Source organism: Corvus hawaiiensis, chromosome 1 (assembly GCF_020740725.1).
Source record: "Corvus hawaiiensis isolate bCorHaw1 chromosome 1, bCorHaw1.pri.cur, whole genome shotgun sequence".
NCBI classification, from domain to species: domain Eukaryota; kingdom Metazoa; phylum Chordata; class Aves; order Passeriformes; family Corvidae; genus Corvus; species Corvus hawaiiensis.
Genome location: NC_063213.1, coordinates 68,770,207 through 68,789,024, shown reverse-complemented (window position 1 = coordinate 68,789,024; position 18,818 = coordinate 68,770,207). Strand labels below are relative to the sequence as shown.

The 18,818-nt window shown below is 38.5% G+C and overlaps 1 protein-coding gene and 1 long non-coding RNA gene across 2 annotated transcripts in view; both read right to left on the bottom strand.

The window, feature by feature from the left end:
* Positions 1 to 18,818, bottom strand: part of LYRM4 (LYR motif containing 4) — an 85,588-nt gene that overhangs the window by 65,222 nt on the left and 1,548 nt on the right. The window lies entirely within an intron of this gene.
* Positions 13,719 to 16,711, bottom strand: LOC125328803. Its single transcript, XR_007204870.1, has 2 exons — positions 16,164 to 16,711; positions 13,719 to 13,894 (listed from the first exon to the last, which is right to left on the bottom strand). It is a non-coding gene; the product is annotated as an uncharacterized LOC125328803 (long non-coding RNA).

Sequence of the window (18,818 nt, the reverse complement as noted above, 5' to 3'; positions counted from 1 at the left end):
CCCTCAGTCCAACACCTCCTCATCCATTTCCCCACTAAGAAGCAATTACAGGACACTATTTCTGCAAGCTGGAAGAGATCTCTGCTTCCAGAGAGGAAGGTCCAAAGCTGCAGCTCTCTCCAAATTCTGCCCTTTCTTTCCAACACAGTAAAGAACTTTCACATAGTCTGTAGTATACTGTCATCTGCCCTTCCCTCCCCCCCAAATAGGACCAATTTCCATATTAAAATAAATTTTTCAGACTGAGCAGTGGATACTTTCATTACATGGGTCTTTGGGAGGGGCAGGAGACATGCAGTAAACTGATCTTGCTCATCTATCTCGATAGTGTTCCAATTCTGTACCACCACATCACATCAGTATCACTTTTGCTACAGAAAGTAAAACCCTGTGTGTAGCACTGGAAGGAAACAAAAGGCTGCAAACCACCCCCCCCAATTAGTTTAATGTTTCAACAACCCTTTCCAATCTTGTATAGAAGTGGAACACAAGAGACAAAATTGTCTGAAACAGTATCATAAAAAATCCAAGGCCAAGATTGAAAAATAAAATTATTGGGGGAGGAGACTGAGGAGAGAGGAAGAAGAAACATGACTAGCCAGTGGCACTCCGTTCCATTAGATGGTGCTATGCAGCTCCTATTGCAGCTTTCACCAGCCAAGCAGTGTATTTTGTCTTTGAGCTCATAAATAACACATTTCAATCACAGGAATCAGGATGGCTGTGGAGTGCCACTCTGCTGCCGCACCCCAGCAGATGGTACGTGCTTTTAATTAGGGCCTGTTCACCTATAATGTGACACAGGGGTGCGTGAGGGAGTGAGGGAGTGTATGTTTGGATGTGTGAAGTTAATAGAATGTATTAAATATGGAAGCTCAATCTCATCTGCAGCTGTTGTCCTAGCAAGACATGAAGAGGAAGCTGATTATTTCTTCTAGAAAAGAAACAACCCCAAATCATTAATATATAGTGTAATTCTGTTGCTTGATAATGGATAGATTTCAAATCATCCCATATACATATGTAGGGTTAAACTGTGCAAAACATATAATATTTTCTGAAAGAAAGGACATGTTTCCAAGAGATACAGAAACTAACATATATATATTTAGCTTAAAAGAAAAAACAACAACAACAGCAAGTATCTATTAGTGGGTACAAGTCTTTCAAAACGCAATACAAATGAGTAAATGCTATCTACATAAAAAAGATAGATGGGACAAAACCAGATTCTTGTTCAGTACAGCACCTACAGACTGGAGCAGGTTTTTTTTGTACATATGGTGTGTTAATTGTTCCATTTTCTCTCTTTTCCTCTAATTACATCCAACAGTTGTTGAGAAAGAAAAGATATGTACACAGAAAACCAACCAATTTTTATCTATAATCAGAAAGTTGCACTGTCTCTACCTTCTACAATTTTTAAAACCTTTATGAGTGTAACCACCCAAAGGAAGTTATTTTACATAGGCTTTAACACAATCTTAATTCTACAGCTAAATCCATATATCTCTAAACACACTTCAAAGACCAGCTCTATAACCTGGCACTATTCTTTACCAAAGTTACACTGAGATTCAATGTATTATTTAAAATAAGGATGAGCTCAATTCAAAGCTCAAACCCAATACTATAATGCCTGTAAAATATCCTTTCTTCCCCATTGAGAGGTGCCAGGGAAATATTTTACCAACATTCAAATTCTCTAAAATTATGTAAAAAGTGTTAAGTCAAGATATAAACAAACTGGAAGGCTTTTTTTTTTTTATATGTGTGTGTGTTTTTTTCTTTTAAACAACAGCTTTTTATATGCAGCAACAGTTGTGAGCAGTGTCAATTCAGCACCTCAACACTCTATATTTCAACAGTTTCTGAGAATGCATTAAAAGCTAGAACTACCATAAGAACTGCAATATTGTTGCAAGTGAAAAACGAAGCCCTTCTGGAAGTAATGTAGTGTGTGTAAGCAAAGTAAAGACATAAACATAGTAAAGACACACGCATGAGAATAGCTTGTTCATTCAGACATGTATCTGTACGGGTTTTTTTCACAGCGCACTGCTCCAGAGATCTTCTGGTTGATAAACCAACTGGTCTGCTAATCAGCCACTCTAATGGAGCGTATTTTCAGTTCAACAAGCATAACACACCAAGCCCTGTACCCCAAAACCTGTACCATTTGAAGGCACACCTAGAAAAGCCAGTGGCAGCAAATACATGGTTGTCTTCATAAAACTTTACAACATTATCCTAAAATAAGTACTATCTGCAGCCAGTGTGAGAGATGAAAAGCAGACTGGCAAGTGAAGTGATGGCTGTACCTTACGGATGATTACTTACCCAAAGGGGCACAAAGGAACTGCAACAAGCTGAAGCCAATGTGAAGGGGAGCTGTTGCAATTTTGCCACCCTGGCAGGCACAAACACTCCCTCTGCCCGCTTTAGACCAGCACAGTCAGTCTGATGTTCGGCCCCATCTGAGCCAGTCCAGCTTGGGAACTTGACAGAAGTTAACAAGAGTTAACTTCATTTTTTTCTTGTTTTGGGCTTTTTTTCCAGGTTAGTGAGCTTCATCAGCTCTCCAGGGAACTGGATGAGCATTAGCACTGAGGAGGAGGGAATACAGCAGTACTGATTTTGACAGATAGAGTTTGCAACTGATTCCATTCAGAAAGGCCGAACAAGTCACACAAAGAAAGGGGACCTTTCAGTGAGATGGTACCAAGCTAACTCTCCAGAGAAACAGAATAGGAAAGCAATTTTGGATACAGTACACGCAGAGAGCTCCTATAGACCTGATGGAAAAGTCTAACTCCTAATGCAGTAGTATTCATTAAGAAACATCATTTAAGTCTTAAACTACATTTCACAACTCATTATTCTTTTCACCAATTCTTTGAAAGCAGATACTGAAAAATGGCTGAAAGATGCAACATGGCATTTTGCTTTTATCATCCAAGTGCGCTGAAATTTGAATAGAGAACACCTTCAATTTTATCTTCTGCAAAGACTTGTCCAGCGACCTCGTGGCAGCAGGACGCAAAGTGTAGAGTTGAATATTCACTCAGGGCAGTCATACATATGCACATTCAAAACACCTTTTGTGATCCCTACTTACATGCATCTGTCACACAATTAATTACCAATTAAACCAAAAGAATGTCTTCGATGGGCAATAGACTCAGTGCAATGGCTTCAGACCAAAGCCACTGCAGGTGGATGGCTACACAAGGCAACAGATGCACATCAGCAGAAAATTTCTCAGAAAGAGTGGTTGGGGGTTAATACGAGAACAAGACCAGGGCCAAAACATTACCACAGACTCTCAGGCAATGGGCACTACCTGCCAATGTTAAGAGACTACAGAGCTGCCACATAATAGTAAAAACTAAGGAGAAAGCAGTCTTTGTCCCAATACTCCACCTTCAAAGAGTTTCTCTCTTTTCCTCCCTGAAACACAATCAAAAGCCTAATGTGTCCTCATAAAAATGAAGTCTACAAGAAGCAAAGTCTGAAACAACAACTATTAATGAAAAACGAAATCACAATCCAGGTACTTCATAAAATAATAACTGCTTGCGGACTTATATATTTTATTTCAAAATGTTTACTTACGTCATGCCTGACCAAAAAAAAGAAAAAAAATCTTTGTGCTCTGCTAAATGAAAAGAAGATGAAACATCACACAAACATACTTGCTTTTTAAGTACACAGGTTCGAGCTTTCAAAATAAACCTGGCCAAGCAACGTTTTTCTAAGCACCACTTTGCATTTACCAGTATCACAACACGCTAAAAGTTAAGTCATCTTTCCAAGACATCTTTCCAAACATGTTGGCATCTTGTCTTTGTGACTGTCAACAAATACAAAGTATTTATAGGTCACATCACGGTCACAGGCATCACACTGCAGAACACAATGGCTATTACAAGTTGTTGGCCACTAGCATACACACAAAGATAGAAGAGGATGATTGTGGTACATAATCTGTGCAGGCAAAACAGATCACAAGGGGAGGGGCCACCAGGTTAGAATATTCATATTCAAGACTTTCAAAAAAGTTCTAGAGGAAAATGCATTTTTTCCTATCAGCTAGAGTTGTATTCAACAAACTAAGGCAAGCGAGCAGTAGCCAAGCTCTAGGAAGCCCACTGTGATTAACAGCTCTGGAATGAAGTATATGCTGCTTTTATTTAAAGACACAATGTGACAGTGAGATACTCATTTACAATAGAATAGCATTACATCAAGTGAGGGATCCTTTTCATAAAAGGTCAGTTGGCTTTCACTAAACTATATTTTCTTACCACTGCTGCCTTCCAACTAACATCTATTAACTTATGGTAGCAACCATGATGAATTTTCAGAATTTCCCATTATTACTAGTAAAATGTGCACTAGATGAGATTTGCCCACCTAAATTTTCAGAAATATGTATCATTTAAAAATGGAAAGTTTTTATAACAAAAAAAATCTGCAGAGAAATAATTTTAGCTCACAGTAAAGTTTTATGAGCATTAGTGAAGATGCCTTCATGTACAGAATTACTTCTGAGGGAATGCTTATTTAGATGTATATATGAGTACTCATGTATATTTCCATATATATATATATATATGAATTTACAATATTTTTTCCTCTAGAAAGGTCTCTTTAAAAGACACCAATTAAGGTGAAGCAAAAGCTGCATGTAACTACCATCTAATACTAAAAAAAGAAACACTTGACAACAGAGGTGTGTTTGAGACTGAGACGTAAGTAGTACCTCAAAAGGAAGTAGTTATGATTGGTCTAATTAAACACAAGCCCCACAGAGGGGTGTGGATGCAACATTTTATCAACAAGGTGCTCCTCAAACTCCATCACTAGATACACTGCCACCTGAAGTCACAGCACAAGGACAACTACATCTGCCTGTTTTCTAAAAATCAAAGCAAAGCCTCTTCTTGCCTCCATGATTTGCCTGGGGGACTCAGGGTGGTGGCTGGATGCTGGGAAAGGAGGGAAGAAGAGTAAAGAAGAAGAAAGATTAAACTGCTGGTTAACTCAGTATTATTTCCTTGAATTTTCTAACAAAGCACAGTCACTAAACAGTCTTCACAAAGTGCCCACAGGGAGAAACCTACCAGCCACTACTTGGTTTCTCTGCTAACATACAAAACATGAATTCCAACACAACTGCTAAGAAATATGTCTGGAATAGAAAAGCACTAGAGATACTTCATGAGAGAGAGGATTAACACAAGAGAACAGACAAGAGGAATAAAGATTGAACATTAGAAAACACATTTGAGAGAAAGTAACTATAACCCAGTGCATATAATACATGCTGTATGATCAGATACAAGGATTTGTAGATTATTTCTAAAGCAAATATTGCTATTTTGCATCCCAGATCTCAAAACTTGAACCTTTTCCATGAGTTCCATTTTCTGTTTTCAATCTAAACCCAAAAAAGCCTCCCTAGATTTTCAGAGAGAAAGACTTGTGGATGTTTTTAGAAAATGAGAACTTCTTTTTTCTGAGTATATCTGTTCATCAGTTTGTGTCTGTACCCATTTCAAAGCAAAGAGCATGGATGGCCACCTGATCAACAAGATCAGTCATTCAGATTGGAAAGCAGTCTGGGACGTCTCTAGTCCCACCTCCTGCTGAAAGGAGGGTCAGTGATGGCATCAGATCAGATTACTCACAGCTTTGTCCACTCAAGTCTTGAAAAACAGGATGTTAACCAGACCACCTTTCTCAGAAAACAAGCTCAATTGCTTGGCTGTGCTTGTGGGAAAGAACCTTTTCCTTAAAGCCTCTCTTCCTGCACTTTACATCTGCAGGAATTTACATTTTTTCTCCTATCAGGCCCCTCTGGATACTTTGACTTACTGGCTGCTTTCAGATTCCCTCGTTGTTTCTTCTCCAGGCTGAACCAGACCAGCTCCCTCAGCCTCTGCTCATAGGACAAGTGCTTCTGCCCCCTTGGTGGCTCCTGCTGAGCTGCCTGCAGGTTGTCTGTGCCTTTCCCGATGGGGGGCTGAGGAGGGCAAGACTGGATGCAGAACTCCAGATGTGATCTCCCTCCCATCAATCTGCTGGCTGAGCAACTCAGGATGCTCTTGGCCCTCCTAGCTGCCACGGTTCACAGCTCAGTTCCCAAACACTTTCTTCTTCCCAGAATACTCTCAGTGCTATTCATAGCTAACTATGATTATTTTTGCCATTCATTGAAACACACATTTTTGTTGCTATACTTCTAAAATAAAAACAGTTATTGGCTTAATTCTAAGTGTAAAGAATCTCTGCAGAAGGGAGTGCTTTTCAGGAGCTCAGGGTTAAGAGAAAAATGTAAAGATGTCCATATGAAAGCATTCTTTTAATCTTAATTGGAGTTGCAACTGAAATGTTATATTGAAGAGGCTAAAAAAGAGGGTTATCAGTGAAGGACCCAACTGCACAAGTTGTTCAGTTAACGAGGCACCAGACAAGGATGTGCTGCAGGAACTATAACCTGAATTTGCTACAGATGAAAAGTGTCTTGATGGCCTGAAATGAGAAATACCTCTCTGCTGAGCTTTCACTGCCAAGCCCCTGCCAACTGCTCTACAACCAGGACACTGGGGTAGCTCAGCAGTCCAATTACGAGACAGGGAACGCCTTGAAATGACAAGTTCAAAACCTGACAACACTGATTTTTCTCTTCTTCCTTTTGAGACAGATATATACCACTCCATTTGCTGTGCTGCTGTTTCTGAACAGTGCATAAAAAAGGCCTGGCCTGCTGTGCATAGACATTACAAATTCCACAATATTTTGCTGGAAAGATTAGAGTTTTAGTCCAATGCTGTGGCAAACACGCTCTTTTCAGCATGGCTAGAGGTTCCCCCTGCATGGGTGTGGCCTCACCTTGAATATTGTGCGCAGTTTTAGTCACCACAAGGTAAGAAAGATATTAAGCTATTAGAGAGCATCCAAAGGAAGCCAACAAAGATAATGGAGGGCCTTGAGGGAAGCCATATAAGGAGTGGCTGAGGTCACTTGTCGGTTCAGCCTGGAAGAGACTGAGAGGAGACCTCACTGCAGTTAGAACTTCCTTGTCAGGGGAAGAGGAGGGGCAGACACTGATCTCTTCACTGTGATGACTTGTGACAGGACCGGAGAGAATGGCCTGAAATTGTGTCAGGGGAGGTTTAGGTTGGATATCAGGAAAAGGTTTTCACCCAGAGGGTGTTTGGGCACTGGAACAGGCTCCCCAGGGCAGTGGTCACAGCACCAAGCCTGAGAGAGTTCAAGAAGCATTTGGACAATGCTCTCAGGCACATGGTGTGACTCTTGGGGATGGTCCTGTGCAGGGCCGGGAGTTGGACTTGATAATCCTTGTGGGTCCCTTCCAACTCTGCAGGTTCTGTGATTCTGTGACTTGGGTACCCTGAAGAGGGCTAAACATATTGTGCCTCTTGGTGATTTCATTTAGAGAAGCACTGGGTGCTAATCAGCCTTTCTGGATGCATGCATTTCACACTTGATAGTGGGAAACGATTTGCCTTTGATGAAGCAGTAGTTGCTAAGGTTATTTTAATTAAGCAGCAGGGCATAAAGCCTTGGGATATTCAAACTTCTTGGACTGCAGTGTGGTTGGTCTGGATGATGACAAGATTTCAATAGGAAATTTCTGAAGCACAGCACTATTTCTGAAAGTAAAGATTCAGATATAGTAAATATCTAGTTACAGGACACATATTATTCTTTTAATATGCAAATTATGCTAATTCCTTAGAAAAGGGATCAAGCATCAGAAATATGTTGCTAGTATACAGTTTTAAAACAGATGAGCTATTTCAACTTCCAAAAGACTTAAACAAACAGTTCTCTGAAAGTCACCTGAGGTGAAGCTTTGTTAGCCATTTTGACAGACTAGTAATTTTCAGTATACTGAACAGACTCCTAACAAAGTTTTACTTTGCAAAAGTGATCCTTGGATTCTAGCAATAAAGACAGTTAATTTTGCTCCTTGAGTTTTGCTCAGGTAAACCTGCGATTTCTGAGACAGAAGGATGTAAGGATCATAGGTACAAAATGAATCTAGTAGAAGAAATTGCACTGAAATTAGATAGGGTCTAGTTATCTCATGACAAAGGCAACAATAAACCACAAATACAATTTATTAAACAATCCACATGAAGTAACATACCACCTGCCCTGTTTATATACAACATACTAGAAGTTACAGGATTTAGAATATTGAAGTTACTATCCAAAATTTATTCTCTCATCCATTTCTATCAGCTTTACAACTTACCTAAAAATCTTTGTTCCTTATAACTCAGTCAGTGACAACAAACATCCCCCACTGGACTTCCTATCACCATATGGTTCAATGACCTTCCCTCATTTACTGCAAAGCACTGCATGTTTAGTTTAGCAAATTTGCAACATTAATTTTGACAACAATGATGGATATTTGAAATTACTTAGCAGCACATAAAATTCTAATATATGCAAAGCCTATGAGTCCAATCTAGAGCCTAAAAAAATCAATTTGGAATTTGTAACAAAATCAGCATCCTACTTTGTGCATAGAACAGAGTGCTGAATATTATTCTCAGACATTTGGGATTGTAAATATATGCCTTTGGACAATGCATGTAATGTTTCAGGAAGCTCAGATCCAGACTACTCTAATTATTACCAAAGGCTCAGAAAAAAAGAAATGCGGGTTATTTTGTACACTATGAACACTACTTAAGGCAGAGAAAGTCAAGTGAACTAGTTATTTCCTTCTGCATTCTTTCCATTTAATTAGCTACAGGATATGGAAGTCTTCACAGACTTCAGAGATGATGATGCTAGGACTGAAGAAAAAGGGGCTGAAAACCCCATCCTGAGTTGAACACCAACTCAGAAATGCAAATTATACAAACTCTAGGTGCCATTTCATCCCCCACAGGAAATTAGAAGCAGCTTCTTACATGAAGAAAGAGCAGGACACATGGTGAACAGAGGCAAGGTTTGAAGGAAAAAGAATAGTCTTGGTAAAGCTGAATGACTGATTCACCATGCAGTGAGGCAGATTTGAGGTTTTCAGGCTGGCCCAGCTGATCTTCATCCCCATAAATAACACAGCACCCCTGTGCACCAGGTGTAATGTGCCAGAACTTGCCCACCCTGACTTTCCACACTGCGCAGCTCCGCACTCCTGGCACCTCCCAGGTGCTACCAGCACAAGTGAGCACTTAAAGAAGCCAGACCCTTAGCAGGCAAGTTATGGTACAGTAAATCCACAGCTCTTTATCTTTGGTATCTTTGGGGCATGATGGTGACCAGCTAAGACATACCTGAGACCTCTGCTAGCTCCAGTAAAGTAAATTCGGCTTCTCAGGACCTATAGATCCTATACATTTTTCTGAAGTCCAGAAGTAAAATAGGAGTCAAAGCAATACTAAAATCTAAGTGAAGTAACACAACATTCCTCAAAGCTACTTCACATAAAAGAAAGAAAGAAAAAAAAAAGGTTACACACTTTTTCCTACTATTTTTCCTACAGTTACTCTACAAAAAATGTAGAGTAGATTATCTACCTGCCAAACATGAAGCAAAGAACAGCTACCAGCCAAAATGTTTCTTTTGGGCTATGTATGAGCTCCACCTCTAAAATTTCGGTGCATACACTCCTACTTTCCAAATTGTAGATCCCAGCATACAATGCAATACTTTGATCTGACAAGAAATACTTTAATATCAGACAGAAAAAATGAGATTGAATTTAAAACTCAAGGTATTCTAGTCCAGTGAACAGAAGTAATTCAATAAACCTGCTGACAGATCTTCTGTGCACTTAAACAGTTTAACTACTGTAACAGAAAAGGAGATCAGAAGTATTCAGGAAGACAAAGAGAGCAGTCAATTTTCCTTTTTAAAGAAGAGAAACATTGACAAACGCCTTTTAATCTAGCCAAGCCCAAGTACATTAAATACAGACATTAAAATTTAGAGGTGAAGCTACACTAAGGTCAATAGTTTTTAAAGAGTCTTCCAGTCAACCTCTTAACACTCTCTCTAAGAGTCTTATGCTATGAATGAAAAAAAGATTACCATACTCTATTTCTCTATATATTATATTTAATAAGGCTAGGTTCAGATTGGTACATTTGTATATCAAAAAAGATTCTGCATTTCAAGCCAAAAATGGGCTACAAAAACCCCCAGATAGTACTTAATAGCTAATTACAAGTTACAGAAAAATAGTCACTCACATGCGTGATGGCAGCACTTTTATCCTCTGTCTGCAAGCAAGGAAAAAGAAAACACAGCAAACACGAACTCCTTTTCCTCCCAGAAGCACATGGCTGCTGGCTGCAAGAATTTCTTCTCAGATAACATTTACTCTAAATGTGGAATTAACATCTGGCTTAAAACTCAGTAACTCAGATGACTACTGCCTAAAGGTTACTGCAGGAGATAGGAGAGGAAAAGAGGTATGAGGAATGACTTACTTACCATAAGGTTATTTAGTGTAACATTTTATGACCAGGGTAGATTACCTTCCCTTTCACATGAGACATGACCTTCCCCTTCCCAGAGTAGCAGAAAAAGTTTGTAATCGAGGAACGAATTACCCACACAAGTTGCAGAAGCACCAGCTAATGACAGCAATATCTCACACTGATAGAGAATTTCTCCTTCAAGGGTTTCAACAAATTATTGGGAAATAAAAGCCCAGAACCAAGCCTCGAAGTCCATACAGGTTAGCAAGCATTGCCACTTGTTCACAGAACAAGGAGTTTTGTACAGATATATGCACAGTATACTTTTTTGTCCAACCTTGTATTGCCGTAGCTTATAGGACTATATTCATCCCATGTTGTTTTTGCTTTTGGAAGTGACTGCGTCACCAGCAGTTTGATAAATATTCATATTTCCATGCAAAATCTGCAAATAATGGGCAGCAATTTTGAGTATAAATTATGAACTGAAAATAATAAATTAAATTTAGTAAAAAATGCACTCAATAGCTCTGGAAATCAAGAAACCTATTTAGCGTTCTACATGAAATGCATTGCTTATTATTGTTGAGTAAACGAAACACTTGAACATTTATTTTCATTTTGTAAATTAGTCAGATCAGGGAAAAAAAACATGATGAGTGAGACACCTAATTTATTTTGGCCAGTGATAAAACTACTTAGATCAATCAATCAATGTTCCTCCCTTCAAAACTAGTTTGCATACAAAGACCATTAATTTGAAAACCTATTTTCTAACTTACTGGACTAGAAAAAGGCTGTGATATTTTAGATGAGTCAAAGAAGTTTTCTGAAACTTAGCAGCAGGTTAGTTTCATGGCAACACAATACAGTTCAATTTGACATTGTCAGTATAATTCAAGCTATAAACTTCAAGGATTGTCTTATGCATTTCATTTCAGCTGTATTAACTTTAAAACATTTTCCTGAGAAGGAGGCCGACTGATGTTATTTAAATAAATAAAAACACAGAATATATTTGAATGGATGGATGAATGAATTATTGTTTCACAAAGAATTCTATTAGTGATTCAATCCAAAACTTTATGAAATGTGATGGTTTGTACCTGGCCCCTTCCACTTTTAATTCCCCTTTTCTTAACTGTGACTAACAATGCAAATAAATTATGTCTCTGAACCACACCCCCAACCACCCACCCCGGCCACATTTGGCTCTTTGATTGCTATTCTAACATAGTCTGCAGAAATTTAACATTCACACAATGTGTAACCCTCGTAAGATAAACCAATTTTCTCCAACACCAAGGCTCTGTGGAAACATGGGCATACATTCCTCCCTCGTGCTTAGGCAAACAATAAGCCGATGTTTACATCTGTGTGTGACTGCAGCTGAGTATTGTGATAATCTGTATGTTTGCTGGGGAAACATATAATGCCTTTAAATAAACACTACCAAGCAACAATACCATGTGTATCCTGCAAGCAAATCCTAGTTAGCAGAAATCACATGCTGGGCAAGACAGAGATGGAGACAACTCTGCAAAGACCTCACAGGATACAATTAATTATTTTCATAGGCACCTAAAGTCACAGAATTAAGTTTAATTATAAAAGCTTCAATAACATAAAGGATTAGTGATTACTAGCAATATACTAGAATGAATTATAGTCTCAAGGAAATATTTTAGTTTTTTTCAGACATACACTTTCTGTGGCAGTTAAAATAAGACAATATTACTTTTAAACAAGCTAATGATTTAGAAACAGATCTTTAATGGTTCCAGACCAGGATATGCTGGACAAGCACTCAGAAGGACTGGCAAGACCTGTTGATGGAGATTATTTTCTAATAAAACTCACACACCTATCATACTTTCTCTAGTCTCAAGAGCGGATTCACAGCTTCCTTTAAACAAGGATTTTGCAAAAGGATTACTGGGATTGAGTAGAAGTGAATTCCTGACTTCTTGATACCAATACATTCATATATGCATACACACAAATAATATCTACTTTGCGCATAGGCTTCTTTTCTTTAGACACTATAATGAGGTTTAACAAATTGCTATTTATTGAAAAACTTAAAAAAAAAAAAAGGGTCTAAGCAGCAGCTTTTCCCAAGAATTTGTAACAAACATCATGCTGAAGAAAGTGTAGTCCTAAGTATTGGACTGAGTCCTGAGCCTCTGAATACCATTCCCAGCACAGGACCTTCAAATTTTCCTGAAGAACGTTTAAAGGATTTTATTTCCCACACATTCTGTTCAGGAAGAAAGCATCTGAACTCAACTGAATTCTTTTCAGTTGCATTGCATCCTGAGAAGAATGTTAGAATTTTATACAGCGATCTGGTAAAAAGGAATGGAATAGAATAGAACAGAATGCAGAAAAGAATGTAAGGGAAGAAGGCTATAGGCCATAAGGCCACCCTAGGTAGAAAGCTGTCTGGATGATTTGTGGCATCTTCATTCTTGAGAAAAAACTGTATCAAGAAGAATCCCCAAGAATATTTCTCACTAAGGACACTTTTGCACTGAGTTCTGTGCAAAACAGTCTTTGAACAGCTGGCTCAAGTATTCACAAACACAAGAAAACAATCAAGAAAGTCTCCTTTGATGCCCACTTTTTTTTGAAAAACAGAGAACTATGTATAATCTAGGACTGTACTTTGTTGGTCAGTGCACCCCAAAATACATGGGAAGAGCTCTATTGAGGAGGTAGTTCAGAGAGAATCCTTGCCATCCATTACTGCAGGAAGTGGTTCTAAACATTGCCTCATTGACTGCAGTTTCATTTTTTCTTTGTTTTTTAAATTACTTGGATTTTTTTTTAAATCCAGAATGCTGACCTTCTAAAGAATACTTGAAATTATAATAACCTGTGTCTACTGTATCTTGAATCACATGGATGCTAGGAGGTCAGCATCTTTTCACCATGGGCAGCATAGAGAGGAATCCAGAGGAACTAAGTGTTAAAGCCACATCCAAGAGTAAGGAAAGGAGGAGGTTAGATGGGACAGCATTTTAATCCATTTTAATACTATAGCTACATTAAAAAGTGTTTTTCATTTACCAGAAATCATAAGCCTATGTGTATGGGAATGAGTCACTGCCAGAGGCAGTATTTTTTCTATTACTCTCATTAGTTCTCAAACAAACATTACTGGTAATTAAATCTTTCATAAAAAGCAATATGTCCCTGTTCTTCTGTGCTATACAAAGAATAACAAACAGCCACAGCAGATTTACACATTTGGAGTGCCTTTACTAAAATAAAATAACTAAAACAGCAGATCAGTCTTTTGAGGAGGCCCCATCCATTTGTCTTCCAAATATTAAATTTCAATTTTTCCAGAACTCTGTATGGACTGTATGTGCTCCAAACTCTCCCTCCAAGTTATTACTATTCAAAATTCTCCTCTGAAAAAAAAAAAAAAAAAAAAGAAAAGAAATCAAGAAAATTACATCAAACCTGATGCACAGATATCATTAATTGTTCAGGAAGAGTGTAACTTTACAAGGGTAAAGTGAATGTATTTGGAAAACGACAATCACCATTGAACCTTTAAACCCAAGATAACAATTCCTAATGAACAAGATCAACAGAATTTTGATGCAATGATTTGCAGTTGGGTAATGTTACTATTAAGAAATTAAAATATTTGATAAAACTGTTTTCACTTGTTTTAAAATTTCAGAGAAATATGTCCTGAGGGTATCTAATGACTATGTTTGGACATTTTTGAAATAGAGTGCTTCAGTTGTCTTCCAAAAATATTTTATACATATATAATACTGAAGTCAAATGGAAATACCTCAATACTGTCAGACCCCAGTCCAAAATCATGTTCTTATACCTCTGGATTTTCCCTAAAAGTGCATATATTTCCATGTTTTACTACAATTCAGAGTGTCACCATCTCAGTCCTTTACACAGTTCCCATCCTAATCAGCAGATTGAGCAGCATCCAGAGCTCTTAAAATACTGACATCTCTATTCAAGCATATATGAATCTGACAGAATAAGGCAATATATATAAAAGAGCTTAAAATAATATAATGGCTAAATGGGATACGGTCATTGAAATAATAGCCAAAATTTAACTCCCCAAAAAAAGAGCTGTTAGTAACGCCAACCACAAATCTGTGTGACTGAAAATGTGCAGTGCCTGTTTACCTGTGACTCTGGGTCATGCAGCTCCAGGCCAAAACAAGTGTCTGCACTACTGTAGGATGGAAACCACCCTGGACTCTGGAATACCACAGCTGCTTGCAGCCCTGACCTTTTTATACTTTTCAAGTAGATCAGAGAGCACCATATACTCAGTAAATGGGAAATTAACTAAAAAAATCCTAAAGTTTGTAATCACTCAAAACACAGTCAGCAATTATACAGAGATAAGAAAAAATAAGTTATCCGCCTTCTTTGTACAGCTGAGGAAAAACAGGTACCATAAAGGTTCAATTCTGTGACTGTACTCCTACAAAGAAGTCAGACATCTCTGCTGGACAGAACTGACAATTTTATTTTTCCTGCATTTCTTATCTCAGCTACAAACTACCACTTTGGTCAGAAAACCATGCCTCCCTCTTCTCATTATTGTCTTGAATTTTCTTTTTGATTAATCACCATTTCGACTTTTTTTACCTCCTTAACACACAAAAACAAACAATCTGCTGGCAGACCTTGCCAATCACAAACTTCATTAGGATATCCAGTGAGAAAAAGGTTTATTCAGCTTGGATAACTGTCGCATGTAAAATTTTAATGTGGCTGTTAAAATACCTAAGTGATGAAAGTGCAAAAAGAAACAGTGACAGGATTCTATAGACCAGGGACCAAAAGCAAAGTAAGATTTTCCCATTAAAGTGACCAACTAAGGCATGTTGGGAGGAAGAGAAAGAAACTAATTTTTATAAAAGAGTGTTTTAAAAAAAATTTTACTTGGTGTGAGTTATGTTCTTGAAAGAGTTGTTAGCAGGATCTTAACAGCTTTATGCCCCCTTGAAGCATAGGTCATTATGCAAGTACAGGTCAACTTAACCTATACTTGTGCAAAAATCCAGGTGCTCTCATGAAAGGAACCGGGTACCCCGAGAAGTTACTATTCTGGAACTGGGTATCCAGAGAAGTCTCACTATTAAGACCTCAGCAAAGAGGGCAGCAAGTACCTCAGCCTTCCCCTCATCCTTTGTCACTGTGTTTACCTCTGCAACCAACAAAGTGTGGAGATTCTCCTTAGCCCTTCTTTTGTTGCTGATGTATCTACAGAATCATTTTTTATTTTCTTTTATGGCAGTAGCCAGATAAAGTTCCAGCTGGGCTTTGGCTCTTCTAATTTCCTCTCTGCTTAACCTCATGACACCCATGTAGTTCTCCAGCGTAGTCTGCCCTTTCCCCTAAATGCCAACAACTCTGTAAACTCTGCCTTTTTTTTCTCCTCCTGAGTTTGTTCCAAAGCTCTCTGTTTAGCCAGGCTGGTTTTCTTCCCTGCTGGCTCATCTTCCAGCACATGGGGACAGCCTGCTCCTGTACCTTGAAGATTTCTGTCTTGAAGAATGTCCAGCCTTCCTGGACACCTGTCCTTCAGGACTGCCTCCCAAGTGATTCTCTCAACAGGTCTCCTAAACAGGCCCAAATTTGCCCTCAGGAAGTCCAAATACAAGTTCTGCTGATACCCCTCCTTACTTCTGTGCGAATTGATAGCATCATCATTTCAGGATCGCTGTGCCCAAGGCATCCTCCAATCTCCTCATCACACAACAGTCCTTTCCTCTTGGCAAACAACAGGTTCAGTGGGGCGCCTTCCCTATTTGGTTCCCTCACCAGCTGAATTAGGAATTTATCTTCCATACACTCCAGGAACCTCCTAGACTGCTTCCTCTCTGTGGTATTATATTCCAAGCAGACATCTGGTAAATCGAAGTCCCCCAGAAGAACAAGAGGCAGCAATCTTGAGACTGTTCTATGATTCTATATTCCACAACTCCCTAAAATCAGATCAACAACTATGTCAGTCAAAGTAGGAAAAGCAACTGGCACTGAAAAAACCAGTGCAAATTATTTTGCTCAGTTTTGTTCCTAGGTTAGCAGTCATTTGCAAAAATCAGATTTACTAGTTTTAAAATCTTGAAGGACATGTCTCAGATGAAACTGCATGCATTCAATTAACTTGTTTCCAATGCAAAACCTGTTTTGACAAATTTTCTTCCTTGATTCTTTTATATTCTGGGTAATTTTATTAATCAAATAATATTGCACATTCTAAAAGAAAAATCAAATTCCATTAAAATGCAATTTAGAGAGAGAAGAAAAAATATGTCTATAAATAAAAATGCAACTTCCATCAGTTAAAAGAGAACATAATGAGTAACTGAAATAAATTTGCAATAAATCAAGAAAGACCTTAAAAAAATTTAAAAATCATTTGCAGAAAAAAATCCAACAGAGCAGCTCAAAGCTTCTGACATTGCTCATAACTACAAGAAATAAAAGAAATAGAAAGCGGATGATCTGGAAGCATGTCATATGATGTTACCCTGAACTTATTACCCATTGTTAGTATCTTTATAGGGCAAGGAAGGCTAGGGATCTGAAAATCATAGTAAGCTGGTTAGCTAGGATGTCTGGAGCTTATCCAGTTCAATGTCACACTTGAAACAGACCTGCATGCAACAAGGTGAGGTCAGCCATGGTGCTCTTTGGCTAAACCTATCATGAAAACCTTCAAAAATGCAGATGACAAACTCTCTCAGGGAAGACCTGCTCCAGTTCTGCATTGTCCTGGAGAGAACTCTTTTCCATTAGATTCCCATGTGTTAAGACCACTGAGCTTCAATCATGTTAAACAAACAAGAAATTTTTAAATTCAGATTATCTTAATCTGCAACCAGATGTATTTTAATGGCTTTCACAAGTTTATAAATTCTTTTGTCTTCTGTACCGAAACCACTCACAATATTTATTTAAATCACTAATGATATTTAGAAATATCCCTTAAAACCATTTAGTTGAGACTACAATCTAACATATTATAAACCATCAGAGGTTCTAGTTTTTGTCAACCAAGCAGAAGAAAATAGCACACTTGTTAAAAACCACCTTTTTGACTCAAAACCTGACATCTTGCCTCTCTGCATATTGATTTTCCTCCAGTACAAATCACTCTCCCATGCTCAGACTGTCTGCTTGGGTAATAGGGCAGAAGGGCAGATATGAAATTACTTAACGTCTACTAAATTCCCTCTCCCTGCTGTTGAAACCTGGCCTCCATATCTGGGTGTCCAAATACTCTGTGACATTTACTTCAGGACACTGGAGATGCTCCTGTGTTATTCTGAAGGCTGCCAGTGGTGACCTGCACTGTGCATCACTTGTTTTGTGTATTCTAATTAATTATTATTATTATCCATTCCTTTTCTGTTCTATTAAACAGTCTTCACCTCAACCCACAAATTTTATTTTTTTTTTCCCCAGTTCTCTCCCCCATCCCATTGGGGAGGGGGGAGCAAGCAAGCACTTGTGTGGTGCTTAGCTGCCTGCCAGATTAAACCAGAGCAACAAAATTAGGAGAAAAAGCACAGTAAGCAAATAAGGAGACAATAGCTAGCTGGTCATACTCCAGACATACTCTTACAAATACACAATTTTAAGTAATAAAGTATTCAGACACTGTCTAGCTGAAGCCATGAATCAATAATACTAATCTGTAATACCTTCTACTTTGCTGAAGTTGGTTCTTTACAAAGTCCTTGGGTTAACTCCCTTGCACTGCCATATCACATTACAGCAGCCCTAAGGACATGGCAGAGCTGCTTATCTTGTGCAGAAGCCAACGGGGTGTCCCTTTTACCTATGGGTGTGGAGTAAACATCGAGGCAGAACTGTTGTTGTGGTCACAGCAGACCTCTAAATGTAACAGCTGCTGATCTTTTCTTGCTGGAAACTGTTATTGCTTCTAGTGCTCACAAATGTGTATATACCACAAGATTTTAGACAGTTTCTGATTTTACAGTATCTAAGGACAGGCCCATCAAAACCAGAGATCTTTCCTTTAAGGAAAGGGGCAACTTGCGCTGTGATATGGCGCAAGTTGCCCCTTTGATATGGTCAAAGAACCAGATCTGCATGGTAAATATACCATATGATTTGTATCCTTTAAAATTTGCTGTGAACTTCACTTCCTCCCTGCTTAGCCCTAAGTACAAACCCACTGCTGAAAACACGTCGTGGCCCAGACATGAGCTTCATTCAGCTGTTCACCAACTGCACATTTCAAGCCATCTCCATTTACAATCCTCTGGTTTTTAGCCAGAACAAGGGCAATCAGGTACACTCAGGACA